Source organism: Onychostoma macrolepis, chromosome 20 (genome assembly GCF_012432095.1).
Source record: "Onychostoma macrolepis isolate SWU-2019 chromosome 20, ASM1243209v1, whole genome shotgun sequence".
NCBI lineage: Eukaryota > Metazoa > Chordata > Actinopteri > Cypriniformes > Cyprinidae > Onychostoma > Onychostoma macrolepis.
This window is the reverse complement of record NC_081174.1, coordinates 18,665,834-18,683,988: the sequence shown is the minus strand read 5'-3', so window position 1 is coordinate 18,683,988 and position 18,155 is coordinate 18,665,834. Positions and strand designations below refer to the sequence as shown.

Below are 18,155 nucleotides of genomic sequence, written 5' to 3'. Positions count from 1 at the left end.
GCGACGCACCTGTAGTCAACGCGCGTGAATGGGAATTCAATGAGCATCAGGCAGGTGCAAGGACAAATGATGTTTATGCCACTTTAATTTTAGGCAAAGTGTGATGTGCATGTCTGTCGAAGAAGGAATAAATATGTTTGTGTGTTTGTTGTAATTGTCTCCAGCGCCTTACTGAGCGCGCGATTAGTAAATAAATCCAGTTGGCGCTCGTGCGCTGTTTGTCGAGCATAATTCTGCAGTATTTTTTATTCCATAAAGAAGTGCCTCGTTTGTGTGTTAAAAAAGTCCTCCCACACGCGATTACATTTGATACGATCCTCTCACCTTCTTTAGGACTTTTCTATTTCTGTGGTTAGACGCAGATTGGTTACATAGATGCCGTGGCGCATGGCAGTTACCTGTGTAAACGATATGATAGATATGACACCGTGGTGTGAATTACTGTCACACTGGAGTTAGTTAGTTATGAAAATGTAGAGGCGGTTGGGTAAAGGTGTTGTGTGGTCTCCTTAACATATTTTTAAGGTTGTCATGTACACTCATAAGGAATCCAAGCAGCATTTTCTTCATCATGATTTTTTTTTATTTTTCTGCAATTATTTGAACTAAAGAGACCTAAAATTGCAAACATCCAAAACTTGCTAGGATAGTCACAAATCCCACCATCTCTACTCAGGTCTGCAAGTACTGTAAGTGTGCCCCATGTTGCCTACTGTACATCTGCACTATATTCTACGCCATTTCGCAATATAGTGCAAATAGCATTTTTAGCAAGTTTGATTTGAGATGACACTAACTTTCTAAAAATCATACACTATACCATAGTTTAAATTGTGGAGAGTGTAAATGCACTCTGCAGTTTTGAAAAATCGCATTTTCAATTTCAGCAGCTAATATCTTAAATTGCGAACTGCTGATCAGTATATTTTGCATACAAATAGGGTGTCTAGATGGGGCATTGTACCAGCCTTTGTGATTATCAGTGACAAGGCTAAGCTAATTGATGTTTTTGAAAAACATTTTTTTTTAAGATTTCTGAACAAATCTTAAAAAAACTACTTTTTCTTGTCCTAGGTCATTCGTCTGATATGCATAAACAATAGATAAAGTTACCTGTAGCTATGTACAGATTCCACGACTATTGACAAATTTACACTGCAAAGAGGGTATAGAAGTGCTTCTGAATTGGCATTTTGGTATCTTAACACAGATTGTTTAATGCTGCGCAGACAGAGGTGGCATAAATGCATTTACACAAAAATTATATCTGTATACTTCAATATTCAGGGCCAAAGTGGCTTGGAGCAGGAATAATTTAGTCTGGATTTGATCCAGCATTAGATTTTTATACAGAATTTTGAGCAGGCACAGAGCAGCCCCATGAGATCTAATGAAATAGTTGATTATTGAGACAAGTCACAGTTTTGGTTGGAACACAGTGCCATATTATACATATATATATGCATATTTACATAAAAAGCTATTGGGTACCCCAGTTAGATATCTAATAGAAAGAGTGTAAAATATATACTGAGTTGTTGTCTTGATGAATTTGTGTCAGCACTGTTTTCATTTGCATATGCAACATCGATCAAATCTATCACACCAATTTATTGCAGTCTGTATGAGGCAGGTGTGTGACATCTCACTTCCCTGTTAAAGCGTTAGAGTGAGAACTCTGGCAGTGAAGGTTACAGTCTCACTAAATAGCGGACATTAATGCACCCTAGACCTCTGTGAAAGGTGTCCCAATTCTGTCTTTGCTGTTGGGTGACTGCGCAGTCTTTGGTTTTCACACTCCAGTTACTGGCCATTTTATATGCATCCGGATGTTATTCGTTCTCTTGGGCTTCTTTTTGTTTAAATGGTAGAAAATCATTTGTTATTTAATCAGAAAGAAGGCTCAGCTAATCGAGGCAATTTACTCTGAAGGACATCAATAGTGGGTAGCATATAATCAAGTTGTAATATATAAGTGTAGAGTAAGCACCAATGGCAAAACATATGATTTATTGTAAACGTAAATAATAAAAACAAAACTAAAAACATAGTTTCGCAGTGACTCAGACTTTAGACTTAGCAGCTCTCTTTAGAGAAATGGCAAGAAATACAATGTCCAATGTGCAGTGTTGGTCTAATGAGACTTGATAGTGTTGTTTAGGCACACTTCCATAAATCCAGATGTACAGTTCGCCAGTACAGTAGCACTGGGCTTATTTGGAGTTTATGTTGTTCTGGAAGCCTTCTGCATTCCAGGGTTTAAATTTAGCCTCTTAAAAGTTAATACTTCCACCGCACATACGCACACAGTTCTCAGGCTCCTGCTCCATAGGTCATTGCATCAGCTAGTTTAACAAGCCAGGCCACTGATATTTCAACACCGTTTTTATTTGAACTGTATCGTATTTTAAAGTCAACTACTACCACAACATGTGCTAAGATATTTTAAAAAATACCACAAAGAGTACTGCAAATCTGGATTAGTATAACATATCCTCAGCTTACTACACAGTGCTCTGGAAAGCTTGATTGTGGTATTGTCATCGAGTGGTCGAATATCTGCATAAAGATGGCTGGACTGCAATATATTTGCTATAAACTGTCAATATATTTGATATATTTGACAATATATTTGATCCTGCATTCTCTCTCTCCAACTACAGTGAAATGGCCTCAGAGGACTTCAGTATTAATTTTATAGTGAGCATTAAACTTTTAATGGCAAGAAGCTCAGGAGGCCATGCTTAAAGCAAGAAAAATAAAACATTGCTTAGACGAAGAAGGAGCTGTTAGAAATCAGTTAAAATACGTAAACCATTACTTAAAATAGAGCAAGATGTGTTACATTACAGCTAACTATGTTAACGAAATAGTAAAGTGGATTTGAGATTAATTTGTATTTTTGTATTTGTATAGGTTGATTGTTTTCTACATTGTAATGGACTGTTTTACTAGCTTGCAATCACTTAAAAAAATATTTATCATTTGTTGAATTTGATTTAACGCTGTCAGATTGTTTTCCATGTTATGTTTCTTGAGTACAGCAAATGTTTGATGAGAATATGCTTATTTTATCTCACATTAAAGGGTTACTCCACCCCAAAATGAAACTTTTGCCATTAATCACTTACCCCCATGTCATTTCAAACCCATAAAAGCTTTGTTTGTCTTCGGAACACAATTTATGATATTTTGGATGAAAACCGGGAGGTTTGTGACTGTCCTATTGACTGCATAGTAAATTGCACTGTCAAGGCCCAGAAAAGTATGAAAAACATCGTTAGAATAGTCCATCTGCCATCAGTGGTTCAATCTGAATTTAATGAAGCGACGAGAACACTTTTTCTGAGCAAAGAAAACAAAAATAACAACTTTATTCAAGAATTCGTCTCCTCTGCTTCAGCGTACACTATTTGCATCCAGCGGATATTCTTCAAAATGGCGCTATGCTGAAGCAGAGGAGTTCATGAATTCTTGAGTAAAGTTGTTGTTTTTGTTTTCTTTGCTCAGAAAAAGTGTTCTCGTCGCTTCATTAAATTCAGATTGAACCAATGATGGCAGATGGACTATTCTGACGATGTTTTTCTTACTTTTCTGGGCCTTGACAGTGTCATTTACTTGGCAGTCAATGGGACAGTTATAAGCCTCCTGGTTTTCATCCAAAATATCATAAATTGTGTTCCAAAGACAAACAAAGCTTTTACAGGTTTGGAACGACATGGGGGTAAGTGATTAATGGCAAAATTTTTATTTTGGGGTGGAGTAACCCTTTAAACAAGTTTAATTATCCCCAAAAGAGCAAACTGCATTCTCCTCATGGGCTGCCATTTATTTGTTCATTTTAATTGCACTGACATGTAAGACATCGTGAGTATCAGGAGATATGTGCTGACATAAGAGTTATTCATGCATCTTCAATGTCATTCAAAGGACTGTGGCAGATATAGGTCATCTATGCATGAATAGTATAGGCATAACATCTCTCTCTTATATTGTATTTCACAATGCAAATTTGTAATCAATTGTTTGTCAAAACTGTAATAATAATTATATTATAGAGTTGTAGTTTGCCCATAATTTTTAACACGCAGCATTGTGTTATAGCATAATGTAGTATTTTAGGTGTTGGTACTGCATTATCATCATCATCATCATCATATACAAATTATATACTCAACATAGTACGTTTGCATAGCCTATATTTGTTTAAATTGATGTTTTTGTTGTTAATAGTTATATACACTGGGGTATTGTTACATTTTGTGTTTTTGGTGTGTTATTTTAGTGTTGCGTGTTATGTTGGTGGTGTTTGTTTTTCTTTGTGTTGGTAAAAGTGCAAATCTCTAAAAGTTTTTTAGCCATTTTTTTGAAAGACAATTTTGATGAAGTTTAAGTGATCATATGATTTGCTATTTACCTCCTGTATTATGGCGGTTATGAGTATATCTTATTTTTAAACATATATACATAGAAATATTATATATATTGACATTTTTTAATACATATATATGTATTTTTTATATTTATTTTAACCACAAATTTAACAGCATATGTTTACATGTTATCACAAATGTTTCTTAAAAGAATTTCTGTTTAGGAAACAACTTAAAGATAACCTTTAATTTACACTAGTACACTTGCAGCACACGGGCTCTTTTGACAGCTCTTAGCATGTGTATCTTTGATCAGCAATTGAGGTGGAGATTTTAAAGCGTTTTGTGCTTATCTGCTTTCACTATTCCACCATCACTGGGGCTGTGCTGAGTGTTGATAGCTTCAGTGACTATGAGTAATGAGAGGCGCCCAGGTAAAAGGTAAACCATAGAGCTTTGGGCCACAGCTGAAATCCGCAGTACGTGAACTGAATTGTGTGTGCGCGTTTCCGTGCTGTTTGTGTAAGGCTGCAGATGAGTGACTCGTCTGTGGTACATGAGCTTCATGTGGCAGCCTCAGCTCATTGAGCTTCCTTTAGATTAATTGAACCCAGACTGATGTCACTGCTCTTGTTGTGGCCTCTGGCATTGGTTTATCCCAAAGGGAACAAGCCATCTGTGCTAAAGACAACACAAGCACTCAGACTCAAGAGTGTTTGTGTGGGTGTTTATTGTGCTAACATTTGTAGAGCATGTTTAGTGTATTATTCATATGACAGGATTCCATGGTTGTATAGGTTGAGCTCATTAACTGTTATAAAATCCACTTGAGGCAATTAGTTTTAGCGGGATTACACAGGAATTCTTGTCTCAGCAATGTCAGCACATATGTGGCATAGCTTTTGCTTGTCTGACACGGGCCTCGAGTGAGATGGCCTTGGAGGCTCCTGGAGCTGACAGCTTACTCAAGAGCACAACTGCATTGGTCAGAGGAAGGACCCAAGCAAGATCTTAAAGTGATAGTTCACACGTAAATGAAAATTCTGTAATATTTATTCACCTTCTTGACATTTTTTTTTCTCTAAAACACAAAAATGGGAAAAATATTCTGAAATGCACTGCTTTTCAAAAGGTCAAAATTTTGGGGTCAGCAAGATTTATATATTTTTTAATCTTTTTTGAAAAAGATGTAATACTTCAATTTAGCAGGGATGCATTAAATTGATTAAAAGTGACAGTAAAGGCATGTTATAAAAGATTTATATTTCCAATAAATGCTGCTCTTTTGAACTTTCACTTCATCAAAGAATCCTGATTAAATGTATCAGGTTTTCCTCAAAAAATATTAGGCAGCACAACTGCTTTCAACATTAATAATAATAAGAAATGTTTCCCTATCGAAAGGTAACTCCCGTTGCGTCGTCATTGACAACTGCTTTGGGGAAACTCCTCTTTACTCTGTTACTGAAGCAAGATTGGTTAACGTTTGTGTAACTACACAAACCAATGGCACTTGAGCCCGCCGGGGGGGAGGGGGTTACTTGCTATATAAGTCGGCCCAGAGTGCCATTTCATCAGAATCTTCCCCTTCAGCGACGAGACCATATCTTCGCTGACTCTGCAAGAAGCTGAGGAAAAGAAACTTACCAGCCCTATGCTGCTCTTCACCGCTCCTGCCGTCGAATCCACTTTTTCCCCTGCGGTCATCCGGCGAGGAAAAAAGAAAAAATTCCTGAGCAAATTTCCAAGCGTGTTGTTTCAAATGTCGCTTCGCGAGTGTAGCGTCCGACAAGTGCGTTGCATGTCTGGGCGTCGCCCACACAGAGGCTGCACTCGCTGGGGCTTCGTGTCCTCACTGCGAGGACATGAACCTTGCTCGTCTTCGCTCACGGATCGCCTTTTTTCACGAAGGTGATCCTCCCCGCTCCGTTCCCCCGTCTCCTCGGAGGAAGAAGCAGCGGAACAGCGGGGGTTCTCTCTCGGGCATGAACGGTGCTGCGTCGGCCCAGCGCCCGTGCACTCCGCTCTCCCCACAGCGCCTCACGTCGCCGTTGTGCTTCACACGCGAGGATCAGCACCCCTTGTTGGACGTGAGTGGCCTGGTTTCCTTCGGCGCGTCTGAGGAGGAGATAGCTGTCGACAAGACCGTGTCTTTGACGGCATCTGACACTGACGAGTAGGCGAAGAGCCCGAAGCTATCTCCCTCTATCTCAGTCTGCGACTCAGAGCTGATCTGCGTTCTCACGCGTGCTGTGGAGGAACTAGGCCTGGCGTGGTTGGCCCCGGAAGAGCCCGCCCCCGGCCTCCTCGACGAGTGGTTCCTCAAGAATCATCATCAGCCTTCCTCACGACAGCGACCTGCTCCGTTCATGCCAGAGGTCCACGAGGAGCTCACTAAAACTTGGCGAGCTCCTTACTCGGCGCGTGTGAATGCCTCTACTGCAGCAGTTCTCACCACTGTTGACGGCGCTGAGGAAAAGGGATATTCCAAGCTCCCCCCTCTCGAGGAGGCGGTGGCTGCACACCTGCTTCCGCCGATGAGCCATGGACCGAAGACGGCAACACATCGTTCAAAGCCCTGCAGGATGACGTCAGCGCTCGCCAACAGAGCCTATGCAGCAGCTGGCCAGGCCGGTTCAGCCCTCATACTATGTCCGTGCTCCAAGTGTTTCAGGCCAAACTTCTCCGTGACTTGGACGAGTCTGGCCGAGATCATGGCGCGTTCTCGGAGCTCCAAACGGCCATGGATTTGGCTCTGCACGCTACCAAGGCAACGACGCAGGCGGTGGGCAAGGCCGTGACCAACCTGGTGGTACTGGAGCGCTACCTGTGGCTGAACCTAACAGATATCAGGCACGCCGAGAAAATGACCCTCGATTCCCCGGTTTCGCCCAAAGGACTCTTCGGTCCAGCTGTGGACGGCTTCATGAAGCGCTTCACTGAGGCACAGAAGACGTCGCAAGCGCTGCGTCATTTCCTGCCTAAGCGCTCCAGCCCGGCGACTGTTTCAAGCCGCCCCAAGCCAGCGTCTACTCAGCAGCCTGCAAAACCAGCGCAGCCTCAGCTCTCGCAAAAGCTGGAGCCGGGGCTTCAGCAGCGCCCCAGATCAGTGAAGAGGTACCCCTTCCCCAAGCATCAGGGCCCACGCCCTCGCGTAATGCTGGATCCTGGGCCTCAGAAGCCGTCCTGATCTGCGTGCAGAGAGGAAGAGGAGAGGGATAATTCTCGCGGACGCCAGAATTCCCTCAAAGACAGCTCGCAGTTATTCCCCACCCCTTCGAATGCTTCTGAGTGGTGGAGGTGTTTTAACAGGGCACGTCCTGTCAATTCAGTGTGTGCCCCAAACTACTGCTGTGATAGCGGACCCACATACAATAAAGAGCAAATTTCCTCTCCCTACACTCATGTCAGTTCTCCCCCTGTTGGTGGCGAACTGTCATTAGTAAAGCCTCTCGTACATGTCTGCTCTCCCCCTTCGGGCAGCGAGCAGTCATTACTAAAGGCAAAAAACTCACAAAGGCCAGCTCCCCGCACGGCGAGCTGCTCTTGACAAAGATGTTTATAAATGTCATTTCTCCCCCTGTGGGTGGCGATACGTAATTGATAAAAATAGAACCTCTCGCCTCCCGGCTGTCGGGTTGGAAAGCCATCCCAGGTGTGTCGAGTTGGGTTCTAAAAACCATAGAACGAGGTTACTTGCTCCAGTTCGCTCGCAGGCCGCCTCCATTCAGAGGCGTGGTGCAGACCTTCATGCAGGACAATGAATATCACGTTCTCCGAGCCGAAGTGCACACACTGCTTGCCGTGGAAACCGTGGAGTCAGGCTTTTACAGCCACTACTTCCTCGTTCCCAAAAAAGATGGTGGGCTCAGACCGATTCTCGATCTCAGACTTCTGAATCAAGCCCTCATGCGACAGCCGTTCAGAATGTTAACATTAATTCGGCCCGAGGACTGGTTCCTGTCTGTGGATTTGAAAGATGCTTACTTTCACATCCAAATAGCGCCCCGTCACAGACCGTTCTTGAGATTTGAGTTCGAGGGAATGGCCTATCAGTACACAGTCCTTCCTTTTGGACTGTCCCTGGCCCCCCACACTTTTATGAAGTTCGTGGACTCTTTCCCCTCTGAGGCAGATGGGAATCCGCATATTGAACTACCTCGGTGACTGGCTGATGCTAGCCAACTCAGAATGGCAATTGATTACTTAGGGTTTAGGGTTGAAAATCAACCCATCCAAGAGTTTTCTGTTTCCAAGATAACGAGCGTCCTTTCTGGGAATAGTCATAGACTCTGTGCAAATGCGGGCTTGGGTTACGCTGGAACGCTCCCTGACTATCCAGCGAGCGGTGTCATCTTTCAAGTTGGGGACCTTGCGTCCCCTCAAAGCATTTCAGAGGATGCTCGGCCTCATGGCCGCTGCCTCCTCAGTCATTCCTCTGGGCCTGCTGCATATGCGGCCCCTCCAATATTGGCTAAAAGCCTGTGTTCCGTCCCACACCTGGCACCTGGGTCGCACTCATGTCAAGGTAACCCGCCGCTGCTTCAAAGCTGTGGCCCCTTGGACAACTTCTCGCCTGTTTCAGTCAGGCGTTCAGCTGGTAACGACCTCCAGGAGGAAGGTGGTCATGACAGACGCTTCCAGCTCAGGCTGGGGTGCTCTGCACGAGGGCAATCCGGCGTACGGCTCCTGGACGACCCATGAGCGACGCCTGCATATCAACGGCCTCGAAATGGTGGCTGTTTGTCTGGCCCTGAAGACCTTCCTGCCGGCCTTAAAGGGACATCACGTCCTAGTCCGGTCGGACAACACAACTGTGGTCTCCTACTTTGGGCACAGAAAGAATTCCTCTCACTATGAGCGGTTCATGTGCCGGGCAGACTGAACCAAGGAGCGGATATGTTGTCAAGAGACAATGTAGCTCCGGGGGAATGGAGACTACATTCCCAGACGGTTCAGATGATTTAGTCCATTTTCGGCAAGGCAGAGGTCGACCTCTTCGCCTCCGAAGACAACTGTCACTGCCCAACCTATTTCTCAAAGCAGCGGGATGCTCTGGCCCACGACTAGCCTAACACCCGTCTGTATGCATTCTCTCCTTCATGTCTGGCCGCTCGAAGGGAGTCTGATCGACTCCCAACGAGACTCACTAATACCATTTTAGAGGCTAGAGCTCCGTCCACACGGACCCTTAAGTGGTCAGTCTTCAGTGACTGGTGTTCAGCACCTAATCAGGATCCGATTTCATGTGACGTGTCCCACGTGCTAATCTTTCTATAAGAGCTGCTGGACAAGGGGCGTACCCCTTCTATGCTCAAGGTCTATATGGCAGCCATCGCGGCGAATCACTCTTCCGAGGCTGGCCTGACTATTGGCAGAAATGAGTTGGTTGTTAAGTTCCTTAGAGGTGCTCGGCGGTTAAATCTTCCTCGCCCTAAGACTGTACCGACCTGGGATTTATCTATAATCCTCGGGGCCCTCAAGGGCCCTCCCTTTGAGCCGCTTCAAACAGCTGGCTTAAGGGTCTTGACGCTCAAACCCGCTCTGCTTTTGGCCCGAGCGTCCATCAAGCGAGGCTGCACCGGCTGGTCGTCGCCATCTACCTTTATTAGATTCTACAGTTTGGACGTCCCTGCCCTGCAGACGCAGGTACTATCTACTTAATGCTACTTTTTTCCTCCTTTGGGCGGGAAAGGCTTATGACAAGCAGACCCCAGATACCACTCGGGTCTCTTTATAGCTCGGACTCACGGGGCCCACACTGAGTGTGCCTGAGCTGAGCTTGCGGAGCAGGCTTAGTTCTGCTTCTGCTTATAGCACGGCGTTACTGGATTCGTTCTCCAAAGCAGTCGTCAATGCGACGCAACAGGACTTACCTTTCGCATAACTGGCCGTGCTGTAGCTGCACGCGAATCGACTTCAGTCGTTGATTTTGATGAAATGGCGCTCTGGGCCGACTTATATAGCAAAAATTTGTAAAAACGCTACGGAAAACAACTGTTAATAGGTTAACAGTAAGTTCCCGTAATATATACAGGGAAAAACTGTAAACGATCTAACCAGACAATTCATGTACTTTTACAGTAAAATGCTGTTAATTATACAGTTTTTAGAGGTAAAACATAACAAATCAATGTATAATTTACAGTCAAAAACTGTAAACTGATATTCCCAGAATTCCCTGCATGAAACTCCATATTTGAAAGTATTTTGTTTAAATAATCATGTTTTTTAATAGTTTTTGTTATCAGTTATGTACATTTGGGCTTTATGTTACATCTTCTGTTGTTTAATGAAAGTTTATTGCATTATTTAAGTATCATGTGTGTTACCATGATGGTGTTTTGTGTTTGCATGAATGACTCTGTGCACCTTCTATATATTAGTATATACTTCTGCTTGTGGTGAAGCTACTTGTGATGAGCTTTGATTCTTCATGCATGGCTTTCTCTTTTACCACCTGCATTATTATGGTGGTTGTCAGTATGTTAAAGGTACAAAACAGATTTTAATAGCAGTGTGTGATGTTGAATTTACTGGTCTACATTCAAAGTTCCTTGTTTGTAAATTACAGTTTTATATTTATTTACAGTGTTTACAGTTTTTCCGTATTCTTTACAAAATTATTCTGGCAACCACAGCTGCCAAAATTATTTTGTAAAAACTACAGAATTTTTTTTTACAGTGTAGCTGCATGATCATAAGAGAATAGCAATATCTGATATGGGAGTAAATTGTTCTTTTGAGTCAGAACTTTTCAATTAATCAATTGATCAAGTTCGCAAGATCAGTCTAAATTATTGATTCACAAACTCAAACTGATTAGGTTCTCATGTTTACAAACTCAGTGATCTAATCACATAATTGCAGCAGGGCACAGGAAGACTGACTAAGTGAATAATGACTCAAATTTTTTGTTTGTTCGCCTTATAGAGCAATATGATTGACTATATTTATGATATTTTTATGATACTTTTAGCCATTTTTAAAAGCTTGATTCATATTACTTAAATTTCAGGATATTCTTTAAAATTGTGCTTTTTGTGTCTGTGCAATTATACGGGAACAGTACAGTGTAGATTATTAAAAAATTAATTTAGAATTAAAGTCATAGGGATTTGGAACAACATGAAGGTGAGCAAATGATGACATTTGGGATCTTTCCCAGTGCTTTAATTGCTCCTCCAGCCGTAGTCAGTGAACTCAGAGTTCAGACCTTCTTCTCTGACCAAACCTCATTTGATGCTTCAGTATTTTATCCACATCCAGAGATATCTCTGTCTACCGGGAGTCTGTCTGAATTCATTTGTTAGTGTAGATGGAGGTCACTCAGGCATGCATGCAAGCCATTTTCTATTGCGTGAGGCTATTTTTTCCCAGCAGTGTGCATGCTAAGTGAGCCTAGACTGCAGAGTAATACAATTTGTAATTTGGCTGTAGCGGAAGGCACAGTTCTTGCTGTCAGTGAACCTCTCGGTCTCAAACACCCTGAAGCTTGTCTCCCTGACCAAATCACATTTTTAGCAGTGCTCTCAGACTGCTTTAAAACATCACAGCATGCCTTCTGCTGTGTCACTCAAGGAGTCAAGAGGGAAATGTCTCTGTAAGGATGCTTGACAGCACTGGTGAAAAAGCTTTTGCATTTTTTAATCAATTTTCTCTGAATGGCCTCTTGTGTTATACCTTTTCTTTCGGATCTTATGTGAAAGATACTGGCTCTTCGAGAGTCTGATCGCCAACAAAGATTATCAACATCAGTTGTATAGAACAAAGAAGAAGAGAGACACTTACAGCTGTAATGTGCAAAGATTCTCTGTGTATCCAGTTTCCTAGTTTTGCTGTGTGATTACTTTAGCTAGAGTATAAAGACTGCATTATTTGTGCAAAACAAACTCTAATTTCAATTAATAACATCTTTGTTTCTGTAATGAAATCAGTTTGAAGTGTGAAATTAGATACATTAAATTAGAATCATTCATCCATAGTTAGACATGGATTTTATAGAGCACAAAAAGTGATTCTTGCACACAGTGCTTCTGTATAAGCATTTCTCTGTCTCAGATAGCCAAGGGCTCTGTGGAAAATTCTTGAATTGTGAATGAAAAATCTCAGTGTAAGACCATGGCAAGCAATATGATTAGAGTGCAGAGGGCTTCACCCATACTTTCCGTTTATTTTCTCCTTTCATATTTCAACAAATTCTTCAATAAACAGTTTTAAACCTTGAATCAAATAACATTAATAATCAAATTACAGCATTACAAATTTTGATTTGAAGCAAAAATGTTAAAATAAAGTTAAATAAAGATAAAAAGACTAAGGTACCCAATGTACACCTAATGTCTTTTATGAAATGAAACTACTCCCATAACAACTTCTTTGAACTTGCTTTATGTTTGTGGTTAGTGTAGTACTTCACAACTTAACATGGATTAAAAAAAATAAAATAAAATAACAATTGGATATTGGCTTCTCTTGAAGGAATGTCTGTCAACAGTTCATAAATGATCTATTTGGCCTTTAAAAGTTTGAGAAATCCTTTGTAGCTTTTTCTTACTTTTAGTTCAAGGTGAGCATATTTTTCTCATAAAGCATTACTGAAGGATTTTGCAAGTTAACCGGATGCAGATATGGAGGTGATAAAGATGCGGGCTCATTCAACCATCTCATTAAGCTGTCACATACAGGAGGGTGAGCCACCTGCTTGGTAAAGTGCAGTAGCTGGCAATGAATTTGAGTTATTTAAGGAATAAGAGATTAGCTGAGATGAGCAAAAGACAAAGAACCATCTCTTCAAACTCCCACTTTAGGTGAGAGCAAAATGATGATCAATGATCAATGAAATTGTTCTTTTTATATTGACAAGTTGTCAGTGGAGTCTGAAGTCTGAAGTTTTAGTCTGATATTTTAAATAACAATCTGCTATGTTTATTATTGTATATTAAATCTGTATGTATATATATATATATATATATATATTTATATATATATATATATTAGTATATAGTCAAACCAAAAATTATTCAGACACCAGGTATAATTTTTGATATTCTTTTTTCTAGTGGGTGCAGGACACAGTTCATAAATGTAAGTGAGGATAGCAAAATAAAGTGAACTGTGACATACCCAAAAATTCTTCATACAGTGGACTAAATTTGAGATCAGAAATTATTCAGACACTTTGACCTGACCGTGTTTTGTTTAAGTGTTTTTTCTTTAATTGCTAATGCCAACTTTTTACACCACAGACTGAACAAAATTAAGCATTGCTCTGTAATTGGTTGACCTAAATTGGTATTATTTAATTGTGTACTTAAACTTAACAGCTGAATAATTTTTGGTTCATTGTAATCCATTACATACTTTTCTATCAAATTTATCTGACATTATCAGGTCTAAACTATAGCGAATAAACTGCGATATAATGTGAGAAATGTTGAAGGTGTCTGAATAAATTTAGGTTTGACTGTATATATACAGTATATACATATGTGTGTGTGTTTTAGCCAAAATTAAACATCAAATAAGCATGTACATTTTCACTCAAATTGTTATGCTGTTAATATAAAATTTGCATTTAATTAAAAAAAGCATCATCCCTAATGGCCTCAGAATTGTAGACCTCACTGTACTTAAAATGATTTATGATGTGTTTGGAGTCACAGAAACGCCGTCTTTCAGGCGACTGAAAAATTCAGCAGTGTTCGAGACCTGGGCTGACTGAGCATGTGCGTACATTTCAAAATAGCATTGTGGGAGGGGCGATTGTGTATTCACCTTTTCTCAAGTTCATGTCAGTGGCAGGGCCGGGTGAGTCGTGAGCATTTATTTGGCACCAGAGCACATCAGGACCTCTTGGGTTACAGCCCCTGAAGTCTTCAGGCCACACACCCACACCTGTTCATGTCCTTAAAGACACAAACTGAGCATGGTGAAGGAGGGGGGTGGAGAAACCCATATTCCTCTGCTGCACCGTGTTTAAACTCACGTTGGCTTGAATAGGGTCGGTCTGTCAGGCACAGATTGGTTTGGCAGAAGGTCCACGCAGTCATGTGTACAGAATATGGACACATAACAGAGAGTTTGGAGAGTTCTGGTTCTTGCCCTTGTGATTCGGAGTGGACGCACCCCACCCCCCACATCCTTAAACACGCAACTCCCCTATAGATAGATTGTGACTCTGCCTCTTAGCTGTTTTGCAGATGGCTTTGCGGCTCTCCCCTGGATCACTTTGCTGCAGATTCACCAGATTCCTTGGCAGGGGATCTAGATGGGACCTAAGAAAGGGAAGATATCCTCTTTTAGATAAAGACCACTCCACTGCATTAGTGGATAACGCTGTATTGTAAATAGATGCATACATCTGCAGATGACTGTGTGTGTAATCCCAAACACAAACATTTGTCTCACTTATACTAATGCTGTGTATTATTCAGAATCAGAATGATCTTTTATTGCCAAAAATAAATAAACAAAATAAGTAAGTAAACAGAGTATACATAGAATATATACCCAAAGCACAGATATACCTATATACATGTGTTTTTGGGTATTGCTACAGATATACCCGTGCTACTTATGACTGGTTTTGTGGTCCAGGGTCACATATGTATATATAGTTTAATAAATATGATTGAATTTGCATATTGCATATGAGATTTTTATGCACAGTGGCACTATTGTACATGATATAATACTGATATTATGGTAAGGGAATAAGTTGTCCTACAATGAAAATTGTCTCAATTTACTCACCTTCATGTTGTTCCAAACCTTTATGACTTGACTCCTTCTGTGGAACACAAATTAATATTAAAAAAATAATTGTCTTTTCTAGTCAGTGAGGTCCAAAACAACACTAGACCCAGTGGCGGTTCTACATTGAATTACTCCCCGGGCGAGACCCCCTCTTATTTCCTTCATTTTATTAAAAAATAAATGCTTTTCTGATGTGATTTGAAATTTAAAAGGGAGAAAAAAAGTTCGCCAAAAGGCAGATTCGAACCCCTGTCGATCGTGTCAAAAGAAGTGTATTGCAAACTTTACCATCTGCACCACTGAATCTGACAACTAGTAACCGTCTTTTGCATATTTGACTATCCCAATCATACATTTGTGGGTGGAGTTAATGTAAATAGCCTCTGCCAGCAACATAGCTATTTGCACTTAAATAGACACTCCGATTTTTTTATTTTATTTTTTTATTCCGAACAATTAAACAGTTGCCCACATAAAAAAAACAGGGGGTGCTACAGCACCCTCAGCACCCCCACTTCCCGCGCCCCTGGGTGTGACTGACTTTAGCCCACTTGTCCCACTAATTTGAGAGAGGTGAACTGTCCCCCGCGGCCGCACCCCTCCCTTTCCACTTCTCTCACAGCTTCTGTGCTCGGTACCTTCTCAACAAGCAGGGGCGCCAATTTGCCAATTCCCCGCACAGTTATATGATAGATAATATGATAGATAATAGAAAACCGCTTAGTGGCGCAGATAATTTTTTTTTTTCCAATGGCTTGTGCCGCCCCCCACGTGTCATGAAAAAATGCCGCCCCGGGCGGCTGCCCCGTTCACCCATGCCTAAAACCGCCACTGACTAGACCTTATTGACTTTCACTCTACGGACAAAAAAAACAACAACAAAACCCCCCCCTCATCCTTTGATTTGATCAGCTTGCAGCAGTAAATAAAAGGGTTCATCAGTTGGACTTTATGGTTGGACCCAACATTAACAGTTTGGCTTGGTTTATTTTCCACTGTGAAAAGATCCATCTCAGGATCTCAAGCTTTCCTTGTTCAGCAGCCTTGATTGATCTATGGATTATTATTTAAAGTCAAATACAAGACTGATACTACAATTTGTCAGTGAAAAGGCGAGCATCGAAAAGATTTGTTTCAGGTTATGAGGGACTAAATTGGGCCGGAACAATTTGGAAATTGCTAGAAATTTTTTTGTCTGTTTTGTAGGCTTCAATTTAGATCCAATACATGCATTCCAGCTCCATTCAGAAAATGTACTTGATTCAAACATATTTGTATATAATGTCAGTATGCTACATACATTAGACACCAAATCTGCTATGTGGTCTGCTCTCCGTTCCAGTGAAATCACTAAATAAAATGCACCCCAGTTATGATATGTGTCCACTGATATACAGTAGCAATTTGACTGCTCACGATCTAGGCAAGAATCATACCACTAGGGCCCCCATTCAATTGCAGAATCCAGTCACGAAAATGGAATTTACTGTATAATGCAGAATGTCACAGAATTTGATGAATAAATCAAAAGTAGGTCAGTACACTTAAATCAAAATGCAATATGGACTAGTGTCTGTGAATATTACACCGCAAAGTACTATTTAAATATGAATCCTGAATGTTCTGCGTGACTCTGTGTGAATAAATGGCACAGACGCATGGTTTTGTTATCACACACATAGCGTGCCTAATGCTCAATGGTTTTCAGTCTCTGCCGCCTCAATATATGAGTACATGAATACATTAAGGCCACGTACACACTACAAGTTTCAGGAGTGACAACCGCATTTAAATGCGGGAGTGAGTCCCGTAAATTATCGTTCCATGTGTGTAAGGAACAGCAGTCACTCCCGCATTTGTAACCATGGCAACATTTTGGGGACTTGTGGGAGTGAAGAAGAAGCCGTTTGGTATCTGCCATTTTTTGGCTAAAGACTCTTTTTGTCTGTCGATTTGAACTAAACCACCACTGATAGACGTGCTGTGTTTTGTTTATGCTCGGGAGGCTGCTTTAGAGAGTCCTGTCTTGCAGTGTTGCCATGTATGTTCTATGAAGATCTGGCAACACTGACACTACCGCAGGGCTCGTGAGCGCAACTAGTCCCGTGTTAAAATGTGCTAAGGTTAAGACTTCTTTCAATGTTATTTTCTTGCATCTCACATACAGACAAAGACACATTTCTGATGCATGTTCAAATATGTGACCCTGGACCACAAAACCAGTCTTAAGTCGGTATATTTGTAGCAATAGCCAAAAATACATTGTATGGGTCAAAATGATCGATTTTTGTTTTATGCCAAAAATCATTAGGATATTAAGTAAAGAACATGTTCCATGAGGATATTTTGTAAATTTATTACCGTAAATATATAAAAACTTCATTTTTGATTAGTAATATTCATTGCTAAGAACTTCATTTGGAAAACTTTAAAGGTGATTTTCTCAATATTTAGATTTTTTTTTTCACCCTCAGATTCAAATAGTTGTATCTCAGCCAAATATTGTCAGATCCTAACAAACCATTCATCAATGGAAAGCTTATTCATTCAGCTTTCAGATGATGTATAAATCTCAATTTCGAAAAATTTACACTTGAGACTGGTTTTGTGGTCCAGGGTCACATATGTCATTAACAACTAGGGTAAATGTACCTATTAAGCACACTTCCATTTTTGAGATCAGATTATAAAAAGAAAAAAATATTTATTATCCTACTTGATGTCTTAACCAATTGATATGTTTGTTACTATATACCTCCTATAATTTCAAGTCAATCAGATCATTGCACGCTGAGATATGAGATATGAGTCTGGCGGCCATTTTGAAAGCTGTCTAAAAACTTTCACCGAAAGAGAATCCCCTTAAAAGTGCATTTTTTACATGTTTAAGCCTTTATTTTGGGTAAGTTTTAAAATTAAGAGATTAATGTTCAGACTTTTGCATATTATAACCTGGAACTTGGATGTGGGAAATAATTACATTAGATCCAAAAGATAGTTTTAGCAACATAGCCCAGATGCTAC

The 18,155-nt window shown here is 40.8% G+C and overlaps 1 protein-coding gene across 6 annotated transcripts in view; it reads left to right on the top strand.

Moving 5' to 3' along the window:
* Positions 1-18,155, top strand: part of ryr3 (ryanodine receptor 3) — a 90,881-nt gene that overhangs the window by 402 nt on the left and 72,324 nt on the right. The gene's annotated exons all lie outside the window — the stretch shown is intronic.